This window comes from Mesoplodon bidens (assembly GCF_964165515.1).
Source record: "Mesoplodon bidens genome assembly, chromosome: 1".
Classification (NCBI taxonomy): domain Eukaryota; kingdom Metazoa; phylum Chordata; class Mammalia; order Artiodactyla; family Ziphiidae; genus Mesoplodon; species Mesoplodon bidens.
The window spans coordinates 197,293,945-197,306,501 of NC_138176.1; positions in this window are offsets into that span (position 1 = coordinate 197,293,945).

Genomic DNA, 12,557 nt, shown 5'->3' on the forward strand with positions numbered 1-12,557 from the left:
GGGGGGAAACCAAAAATATACAATGAACATAATATATGAACAACACTATGGAGATTTAGAAGGTGAATAACACAATGAAAAAGAAAGGAAACAGGAGTACATATGACTAGGGGGAGTTGGTGGGCCTGATTGTAGGGTGGTTGGGGGAGCCTATAAAATAAGATTTGGTTTTCTGAGTTTCTCAGTTTAACAATTATTAAAATTGTACTATTTTTCCTTGTAAAGTGCATTAATTTAACTAAAAACTCACTGGTCAGAGTTACTCAGCAGCATATATTTTTCAAAATTAGAAGCCTCCCTATATACCATCAACCCTCCTTAAAAATTGCTGAGGTGACAATTGCAGAATCAATTGTTGACAACAGGTTGCACAGTCATGTCTAATGTTATGTATAGATCAATGTTTTCACAGGAAGCCTCACTCTGATTTTATCATGACTTTTCACACATATTTCTCCTTTCCCAAACTAAAACTGTTTTCTATCAGAGTTGTGAGAGCTCTGAGATATTCACCTGGCAAACAAAGCCAGGTGAATATCTCAGAGCTCTCCCAACTCTGATAGAAGCTAAGTTTCCATAGCTCTGGTTTTTGCAACCTTTTAGGGATTTGCTCTGATTCTCTAGAGACCTACAAATATCAATTTAAGAATCAGTGTTCGTAAACATTCCACGCAGCCAGTAAGGTCAGAAATATCAGGATAAGTTTCTAGAAACAAGGTATCCAACCCAAATTCCACTAATCTCTAAAGAGATCATTGGTTAAATTTTAACTCCAGATTTATGAGTAGATTCTTTTTTTTTAATATACACCTCTTCAGTAACCAATAGTTGGCCATTATGAATGAGTCTTTTCAAAACAATGCATTATTTAGAAAGTCAGATGGGTGGCTGGAAGTTTCTTCAGAAGCAGCTGGTCACATGTAACAACCTTTGCAAACTTGACACACATGTAAGTACAAGTTCCTCAACTGTACAGCGGGACCAGGTCACTAGGGTAGATATCATTAGGACAAGGAAAGGTGTTCCCTTTCCTTGTCTCAGGACAGGCAGATATGCTGTGCTCATTCTCCCAAAGCAGTATTATTCCCTAAAATAATGATTCTCAAGGAATTTTATTAGAGAATTCCAAACATTAGGAGCCAGCCTATCTCTATTTTAATCACAAATCCCTAGCCTGTAGAAAAATTCTCATGAAGTTATATGGGATAAAACGATAACATTTTTTATAAGTATGTTCTCACATTCACACATAAAGCTGTCCAAAAGCCTAATATGGTTCAGTTTCCACAGTGCAGAATCTGTTAACTGGATCTGCCCATGTTTTCCAACTCACAGCATCCTGCAGTGCTAAGTATCTAATATAAACACTCACCACTGAGACTCCTTATAAACCCTGGATTTTTTTTCTTCCTTGAAGTCAGCTGGTGAATTTAGATGGCCTAAATACTAAAAATAAACTTGGTTTTTCATTCTTTACTGACATAATCCAACCCCGCACAGAGAGTTTAATAACGATTATCCTCTTTACAATCTTCCCCAAAAGACTAATGCAATGTTCATGTAAAAAGTCCAGAGGGAGGAGGGCAGAACAATGATTTGGCAACCTCAGATATGAACTTAAAGAAATGAGTGCATTTTCTCTGTACAATTTTTATAGTTGTTGTTTTAACTTTAATGCTTACTGAAATAAGCATATATACAAAGAATGCAAGTCTTAAATGTATATTTGATGAATTTTTACAAGGTCATCCCACACATACCCACCACCAGATCAAGATGAAGAACATCGCCAGCTCCCCAGCATACCTCTCATGCCACCGTGGAATCATTGTCCCATACCCAAAGTAACTGCCATATTTACCTCTATCACCATGGATTAGTTCTGCCTGTTTTTGAAGTTTATATGAATGGTGTCATACATTTTGTACTGTTAAGTATTTAGCTTTTTCCTTGCTATTCTCTCTGTGAGATTCATCCATGTTGCACACAGCAGTAGTTTTCTCTTTTGTTATTGTATAGTTTTGTATTACATAAGTAGTTTTAACCATGGATTCATTTTCTTTAAAAATACAGGAGCATTGAGCTTTTATGTTTTGTGTCAATTTTTGAAAGTTCTGTATTTCAGGATTTGCCCACTTCAACTTAATGACACTTGCTTATTACCTTTTCCAGTGTATGAATGTATAATAATATGATGTTTTTGTTCCTTATAATAGCATTGTATGTTTGTTTCCTGCCCTTTGTTTTTATGACTTGTATTGCTAGAGAGTTCATCAATTTTATAACTCTTTCCAAATAATCAAATTTTGATTTGTTGGTTTTTTTCCTATTTGTTTCAGTAAGGGTTTTATTGGTTTCTGCTCCTTTATATTTCTTTCTCTTAGGATTTTTAACTTTAATTTGCTATGGTTTCTGTTGGACCTTGAGAAGGATGCTTGGATAATTGTTTTCTAGAATTACTTCTTTATTAATGTATGGTTTAATTCTGTGGTTTTCTTCTCAGTTTTTGTTTAGCTGCATACCACAAGTTTTACTATTTTTAACTAAATGAAAATCACATATTTTCTTACTACTATTGTGACCAAGGTATAATTTAGAAAAGTACATTTTTATTTTCAACTTTTTTTACAGATTATCTACTTTTACTTTTGCAATTGATTTCGAGGTTAATTCTTCTGTGGCCAGAGAATATGCTATGAATATTTTCAAAATTTTGAATTTTGTGATGATTTGCTTTATGGTACAGCATATGTTCTCTTTCAGCTAATACCAGTGGGAGACAATTCTCTGTGAGTCTCTTGTGTTTCTGCAAGTCCACGGTGCAGAAGTCCTGACTCTCCTTAGTCTGGACTGTACTTTGAGGAATGTCTGTGCAGAGATCAACTTTGGAAGATGAGATAGTATCTCCCTCCAGAACAAAAGGCAGGTTTTCCTGCACACTGGGAAGACTGTCTCTCTCTGGAACAGCAGGTAGGCATGTTTACTATTCAGTGTAAAAAGCTCAAGTTTCTAAGCCCTTTCTCTTCTCCTATAACACAACTCACGGTATGTGCAGATATTGTCTGGCCTTCCCATCATCCTGTATGAATTGTAGCTTAGGGACCTGGCACAAAATACACTAATGTGTGTGAAGCCTGCTGTTATGTAAGTAATAAAACCCGCTGCTTCTGGTTCAAGAAGAATCTCACATCTTCTGCAGGCTTTCATGAATCATAGCACACTAACATTTTAGGTTAAAAAAATGGATAAAATTGAGATGAAATCAGCAAGACGGTAGAAGAGGAAGTCCTAGAACTTCCTTCTGCCAGGAGACACTGGCTCAGAAACAACACAGACCAATTCCCTTCATGAGAGATCCAAGAACTAGTTAAGAGACTCCTGTACCCCCAGGTAAATGCAAAACCAGCCACAGCAAAGCTGCTAGGAAGATTCAATCACCTGCTGTAGCCCCACCCCCCACCTCAGTGTGACATAATTGGGAGAAAACTCCCAGCGCCCATCTTCTTTCTGGGGAGAGAAGGAGAAAGCTGAAACATATGTCCAACATTTTGAGGGGTGCTGTCCAAGAGGCTGGTTTCTGTCTTCCCTGTCTTCCCTGTCTCAGAGTGCTAATGGGACCTGACACACTCTGGATGCAGGGGTGGGTCCTCCTCCAGACTTCCCACAATATAGCAGAGAGAAGCCAATACAGTTCAGGAGACAAAATGGCAATAGTTAAGTCCTTCATTATCGAAAACTATTCTAAATGTAAATGGTTAAACTCCCCAATCAAAAGACATAGCATGGTTGAGTGGATTAGAAACAACAGCAGTGAGATACAATTATATGTTGTCTACAAGAAATGCACTTTAGATTGAAGAGCAAACATAGGCTGAAAATGAAAGGATGGAAAAAGATATTCTATGAAAATGCTCTGTGGTAACCAAAAGAGAGTGTGGATGGCCATAATCATATCAGACAAAATAGATGTTAAGCCAAAAACTGTCACAAGAGATAAAGATGATAATTATATAATTATAAAATGGTAAATTCAGCAGGAAGAGCTATCGTTTATAAATATATATTCAGCCAACATCAAGGTACCAATATATGAAGCAAACATTGACATAACTGAAAGGAGAAATAGACGGTAAAACAATAAGAGAAGGAAATTTCAATACTTCACTTTCAATAGTCGATAAAAAATCCAAACAGATGATCAATAAGGGAGAAGGAACTTGAATGACACTATAGATCATGCACATTTAATAGATATATACAGAACATCCCCAACAGCAGCAGAAGAAACTTTCTTCTCAAGCATGAGCAGAAGTATCTCCAGGATAGATCACACGTCAGTCACAAAACAAGTCTTAACAAATTTAAGAATGTTTAAATCATACAAAGTATCTTTTCTGACCACAATGGAATAAAAGTAGAAATAAACAGAAGAAGGAAAACTGGAAAATTAACAAATGGTGGAAATTAAACAACACAACTGTTGAACAACAAATGAATCAAAGAATAAATCATCCAGTAAATTGGAAAATAAGTTGAGACAAGCAAAAAAGAAAAAATAAAATACCAAAATTTATAGGATACAGCAAAGCAATATTAAGAGGGAAGTTTATACTGATGAACATGTACATTAAAAAAAAGAATTATCTCAAAAAAAGAACAACCTAGTTTTAAAGAAGAACAAATAAGGAAAAAGTTAGCAGAATAAAGAATATAATAAATATTAGAGCAGAAGTAAATAAAATCAAGAATAAAAAAAGAAAATATCAAAACTGAGTTAGTTTTTTGAAAACATCACAAGATTGTCAAACTTTTAGCTGGACTAAGGAAAAGAGAAAGAAGACTCAAACAAGATGAGAAATGAAAGAAGAGACAATAACTTACACTACAGAAATAAAAAAGATTGCATGTCACAAACTGTTTCACCTAGAAAAAATATAAATTCCTAAAAATATGCAACCTACCAAGACTGAATCATGATGAAAGAGAAAATATGAATAGACCTATAACTAGCATGGTGATTGAATCAGTTATCAAAAATCTCCCAAAAACAAAAAAACCCCAGACCAGTTGGATTCACTGGAGAATTCTACTAAACATTTAAAGATTTAATGCCAATCCTTCTAAAACTCTTCTAAAATATTGAAAAGGAGATCATTTCCAAACTCACTTTATAAGGCCACATGTACCCTAATATCAAAGCAAGTGAAGGACACTACAAGAAAAACTACAGGGAAGTATTACTGATGAATATAGATGCAAAAATCCTCAACAAAATAATAGCAATATTAATTCAACAACACATTAAAAGTATCAGACACCAAGACCCATTGGGATTTATTGTGGGGATAAAGAAAAAAGGTTCAATATCTGAAAATCAATGTGATGCACCACATTACCAGAAAAAAAGGATAAAAATCACATGATCATCTCAATAGAACAGAAAAAGCATTTGACAAAATTCCACACCTTTCATGATAAAAACACTTAACAAACTAGGAATAGAAGGAAATTACCTCTCTAATAATGGCCCAGAGATAAGCCCACTCAGCTACGCTCAACTAATCTATGACAAAGGAGGCAGGAATATACAATGAAGAAAAGACAGCTTCTTCAATATGTGATGCTGGGAAAACTGGACAGCTACATGTAAAAGAATGAAATTAGAACAGTCCTTAACACCATACACGCACACACACACAAACACACACACACACAATGGATTAAAGACCCAAATGTAAGACAGGACACTATAAAACTCTTAGAAGAAAACATAGGAAGAACACTCTTTGACATAAATCACAGCAAGAGCTTTTTTGACCCACCTCCTAGAGTAATGGAAATAAAAACAAAAATAAACAAATAGGACCCAATGAAACTTAAAAGCTTTTGCACAACAAAGGAAACCATAAACAAGACAGAAAGACAGCCCTCAGAATGGGAGAAAATATTTGCAAACAAATCAATGGACAAAGGATTAATCTCCAAAATATACAAACAGCTAATGCAGCTCTATATCAAAAAAACAAACAACCCAATCAAAAAATGGGCAGAAGACCTAAATAGACATTTCTCCAAAGAAGACATACAGATGGCCAAGAAGCACATGAAAAGCTGCTCAACATCACTAATTATTAGAGAAATGCAAATGAAAACTATAATGAGGTATCACCTCACACCAGTCAGAATGGCCATCATCAAAAAATCTACAGACAATAAATGCTGGAGAGGATGTGGAGAAAAGGGAACTCTCTTGTAGTGCTGGTGGGTATAGAAACTGATACAGCCACTGTGGAGAACAGTATGGGGGTTTCTTAAGAAACTAAACATAAAATTACCATATGACCCAGCAATCCCACTACTGGGCATATATCCAAAGAAAACCATAATTCAAAAAGACACAGGCACCCCAATGTTCATTGCAGCACTATTCACAATAGCCAGGTCATGGAAGCAACCTAAATGCCCACTGATAGAGGAATAAATAAAGAAGATGTTGTACATATATACAATAGGATATTACTCAGCCATAAAAAGGAACAAAGTTGGGTCATTTGTAGAGACATGGATGGACCTAAAAACTGCCATACAGAGTGAAATAAGTCAGAAAGAGAAAAGCAAATATCATATATTAATGCATATATGTGGAATCTAGAAAAATGGTACAGATGAACCAGTTTGCAAGGCAGAAATAGAGACACAGAAGTAGAGAAAAAACGTATGGACACCAAGGGGGGAAAGAGGGTGGTGGGATGAACTGGGAGATTGGGATTGACATATATACTGTATATATATACATATATACTAATATGTATAAAATAGATAAATAGATAATTAATGAGAACCTGCTGTATAGCACAGGGAACTCTACTTCACTTGGCTGTACAGTAGAAACTAACACAACATTGTGAAACAACTATACTCCAATAAAAATTTTAAAAATTAAAGCTCACAACTGCCATTGTACTTAATGGTGAAAAACTGAAAGCTTTTCCTCTAAAATCAGGAATAAGACAACATAGTACTGGAGGTCCTAGACAGAGCAATTTGACAAGAAAAAGAAATAAAATTCCTCCATATTGAAAAGGAAGAAGTAAAATTATCTCTCTTTGCTGATGACATAAATATTTTATGTAGAAAACCCTAAAGATTTCATTAAAAAAAAAAAACTGTTAGAACTAGAGACTTCCCTGGTGGTACAGTGGTTAAGACTTTGTGCTCCCAATGCAGGGGGCCCAGGTTTGATCCCTGGCTAGGGAACTAGATCCCACATGCCACAACTAAGAGCCTGCATGTGACAATGAAGATACTGCGTGCCACAACTAAAAAAAAAAAAAAAAAAAAAAAGATCCTGCATGCAGCAACTAAAAAGATCCCGCACACCACAACGAAGACCCTGCAGGTGGCAACAAAGATCCTGCATGCCACAACTAAGACCCAGCACACCACAACTAAGACTCAGCACAGCCAAATAAATATATAAATAAATAAATATTTTTTAATTAAAAAAAAACTGATAGACCTAATAAACTGATTCAGCAAAGTTGCAGGACACAAAATCAACAAAGAAAATTTAGTGGCATTTCTGTCCCCAACAATCCCATTTACAATAGCATCAAAAAGAATAAAATATTTAGGAATAAACTTAATGAAGGAGAAAGATTTATACACTGAAAACTCTAAAACATTACAGAAAGAAATAAAGCATGACTAAATGGAAAGACATCTTGTGTTCATAGATTGGAAGACTTAATTTTGTCAAAGTGGCCATATCACTTAAAGTGATCTTAACTTCAATGTAATCCCTATCAAAATCCCAATAGCATTCTTTGCAGAAATAGAAAAATAAACCCTAAGATTCATATGAACTACTAAATAATCCTGAGGGGCCAAAATAACCTTTTGAAAGATGAACAAAGCTGGAGGCCTTACACTTTCTAACTTTGAAATATATTGTATAGCTGTAGTAATCAAAACAGTATAGTACTTGCATAAAAGAGAGTAGAGAGCCCAGAAATAAACAGACACATATACAGTTAGATACTCTTTAACGGGGTGTCAACTATGCAATAAAGAATAATCTCTTCAACAAACAGTTCTGGGACAACTGGGTATCAATATGTAAAAGAATAAAGCTGGACCCTTCTCCTAAACCAAACACAAAAAGATCAACTCAAAATGAAATAGAGACTTAAATGTAAGAACCCAAACTCCTTAGTAGAAAAACATAGGAGAAATGCTTCACAACATTACCCTTGGCAGTGATTTCTTTCTGCATTTTTCCACTAATACGAGGTATCTAAAATAGCCAAAATCTTAGAAGCAAAAGGTAGCATGATAGTGGCCAGAGGCTGGGGACAGGGGGGAATTAGATCAAGTATGTTAGTCATTCTGTCTCCTATATCTCTATTGATTTATTTGCCTTTTGTTCTAACAGTTACTAAGATGATCTACCTATGATATAGATTTTTAAAAATTTCTCCTTTTATTTCAGTCACATTTTGCATTTCATATTTTGAGGCAATGTCAATAGTTACATATCATCTTATTACTGCTCTGTCTTCCTGTAAAACTGACCTTTTATTATTATAAAATGTTGCCCTTTATATTCTGTAACACCTATGTCTTTGAGTCTGTAACGCTTTGTATGAGCTTAGTTACACTAATTTTTCTGTAGACCGAGAATCAGCAAAGCATGACCTAAGGGTGAAGCCTAGCACACAGCCTGCTTTACAGTCTTAAAGGGATATGACAACAACAACAGCAAAAGACTCATATGTGACAGAGACCATATTTGTCCCACAAAGCCTAAAATGTTTATAATCTGGATCAACCACTGCTTAGATGACATTTGCATAACACATTTTGTTCTATCATTTTACTTTTAACTTTTCTATGCCCTTATAGATTAAGTATGCATTTTTTACTTTCAATCCAGTATGGTAAGCATCGTCTTTAATTGATATATTCAAATTATTTATCTTTAATGTAAATATTTATAGATTTTACATACATTATCTAAGTATCTTTCAAATTGTCCCATCTACTCTTTGATCCATTTTTCAACTTGATTATCTTCTATGGGAGGAATCTGGTTTTATTTATTTATTTATTTATTTATTTATTTATTTATTTTTATTTATTTATTTATGGCTGTGTTGGGTCTTCGTTTCTGTGTGAGGGCTTTCTCTAGTTGCAGCAAGTGGGGGGCCACTCTTCACTGCAGTGCGCAGGGCCTCTTGCTATCACGGCCTCTCTTGTTGCAGAGCACAGGCTCCAGACGTGCAGGCTCAGTAATTGTGGCTCACAGGCCTAGTTGCTCTGCGGCATGCGGGATCTTCCCAGACCAGGGCTCGAACCCGTGTCCCCTGCATTGGCAGGCAGATTCTCAACCACTGCGCCACCAGGGAAGCCCAAGAATCAGGTTTTAGTATTAAATTTTTCCCCTCTACTAACATGTTATCATTATATGTCTTTATTTTATTTTTTTAGTTGTTAGCCTAGATATTATAATTTGCATGATTAACATGCTGAGTCTATTTTAACTTAGTACTTTTATTCATTCCCAGACAATGCTCATGCTTTGGATTCCTCTGCTCAGGCTGTCATAACACTAGACCACAGACTGTGTGGTTTAAACAACAGAAATGGGTTTTCCCACAGTTCTGGAGACTGGATGTCCAAGGCCAAGGCACCAGCAGGGTTGGCACCTCTGTTGAGGTTTCTCATCTTTTTCCTCTGCATCCTCACATGGCCTTTCTTCTGTGTGTACGTGGAGAGATAGAAAGCCCTGGTTTCCTTTCCAGGAAAGGAAATGGCATCATCAGAAAATCTACAAACAACAAAATGCTGGAGAGGTTGTGGAGAAAAAGGAACCCCCTTGCACTGTTGGTGGGGATGTAAATTGATACAGCCACTATGGAGAACAGTATGGAGGTTCCTTAAAGAACTAAGAATAGAATTACCATAGGACCCAGCAATCCCACTATTGGGCATATACCCAGATAAAAACATAATTCAGAAAGACACATGCACCCCAATGTTCACTGCAGCACTATTTACAATAGCCAGGTCATGGAAGCAACCTAAGTGTCCATCGACAGATGAATGGATAAAGAAGATGCGGTACATGTATACAATGGAATATTACTCAGCCATAAAAAGGAACAAAATTGGGTCATTTGTAGAGACGTGTATGGATCTAGAGACTGTCATACAGAGTGAAGTAAGTCAGAAAGAGAAAAACCAATATTGTATATTAATGCATGTATGTGGAACCTAGAAAAATGGTACAGAGGAACCGGTTTGCAGGGCAGAAATTGAGACACAGATGTAGAAACCAAACATATGGACACCAAGGGGAGAAAGTGACAGGAGGTGGTGATGGTGGGATGAACTGGGAGATTGGGATTGACATGTATACACTGATATGTATAAAATGGATAACTAATAAGAAAAGAAAGAAGAAAAAGAAAGAAAGAAAGGAAGGAAGGAAGGAAGGAAGGAAGGAAGGAAGGAAGGAAGGAAGGAAGGAAGGAAGAAAGGAAGAAAGGAAGGAAGAAATAAAATTTAAAAAAAGATACAGATGAACTTACTTACAAAACAGAAACAGGCCCACACACATTGAGTCCTTAAATTAGTTAATCAAACAGTGACATGGTATGATTGAGAATTTACTTTTAATTTTGAAAATGATTTTTCCTGAGATTAGAAATAACAGAATAAGCAAAGGTCTGGGAGTGGTCCTCAAAAACTTTTGTTTATATTATATTATATTATATTATATTATATTATATTATATTATTATTATATTATATTAATTATATTATATTATATTATGTTATATTATATTATTATATTACATATTATATTATATTAGGGGGTCTTTTTCTAGTATTTTTCAATTGTTTGAAAATGAATGTGTCATCTACATCTTATTTTTCAATGAAATCTCTATGGCAACTCTCTAATGACAATACAGCAGAGAGGTCCCAGGATGCATGACAGCCTTGCCGGTATGAAGCGTGCTATTGTACTTATGAAAATGTGTCTGCTATTAGAGTCTCCAGGTACACAGGTAACAGGGAATCACTAAGAAGTCAAAGAAAAGGCAAAGTCACATTCCCTTCCCCGTGTCCCCGCGCCACTGCAGAAAGGCCAGCAAATCTGCATTTTGCCTCTTCTGTTTCCATAAGCTCTTTTGTTCACTAAAATTTATGTCAGTGACTGAGGGAGGGGCTCCCAAGCACCAGGAAAACAACAACTCCCATTTTAATTTAAATACTAAAATTTAGCAGTAACCATTTTTATCATGATCAGATTCTACCCGGACACATCACTGAAAACACTTGCCATTATAAATACATTCTTCAGAGGGTTATACAAACGGAAGACAACCAGTAAGAAGAGATTCACAGTTAACCAGGGAAATTCAAACTAAAAAGTTACAAATTTAACATAAAATTTTAGAAACTCCTTGAATCAGAAAAGGCTTATTTGCAATTTTAAGGAGTTAATGATTTTAATGTACATCAAATTCATCTTCTATTGTAAGAATTTTAATTTCATTTTTAATTTCCAATATGCTCTTACATAGGCAAGCTTCATTCACTTCAAACAATGCTTTTTGTTCCACTTTGTTACCTCACTTTTATATTTTCCTTCTATTAGACAGTTCCTCTTACTGGTCACCAGATGGTTCAGTGAATCTGTTAGATCACTTATCTAGAATAATTTGCACAGAAGAAGTGGCTTCTAAATTAAACACTTAAAATTGTTTCAAGTGTGTGTGTAGGGGAGTGCATTGCAGAGAAAAAATATATATTAGGACAACTAGAAGGGATGGTAACCTTAGAATCTCTTTAACTAGGGTCCCTTGAGGTTAGTTACATTGCTTTAGGTCACCCATCAGCTAAAGCCTTAAAGAAAAGTTTCCTACCCCTGCTGGTTCCTCAAGAGAAAAGGTGGTGAGGGATAGATTGGGAGTTTGGGATTGTCATGCACACACTGCTATATATAAAATAGATAGTCAGCAAGGACCTACAGTGTAGCACAGGGAACTCTACTCAATACTCTGTAATAACCTAAATGGGAAAAGAATTTGAAAAAGAACTGATACTTGTATATGTATAACTGAGTCACTTTGCTGTACACTTGAAACTAGCACAACATTGTTAATCAACTGTAGTCCAATATATAATAAAATTTTAAAATAAATAAAATATAAAAAAGTGCTCAGAGGAGCATCATCCTGCAGAGCTGGGCCCAGCCCCCAGTGGAGGGATGTCAGCTGGGTGATGGCCCCTGGAACATGGGAAAACACTGGAAAGGCTCCAGCCACAGTTATTACAGCCACACACTGGGATGAAGAGCTTCAGGAAGGAGCTCTCCCCTCTTCCTCTAGAACCCCGTCAGCGCCCCCTATTGGCAGAACCTAACAGATTCAGGCGGCAAAGGTCAGCTATGGCTTGCAGAAGCCCAGCCCAAGGGTCACAAAGCAAATTGTAGGGGGATTGGTATGGAGCTGCAAGACAATACTTACAACCAGCACTCTTAAGGAG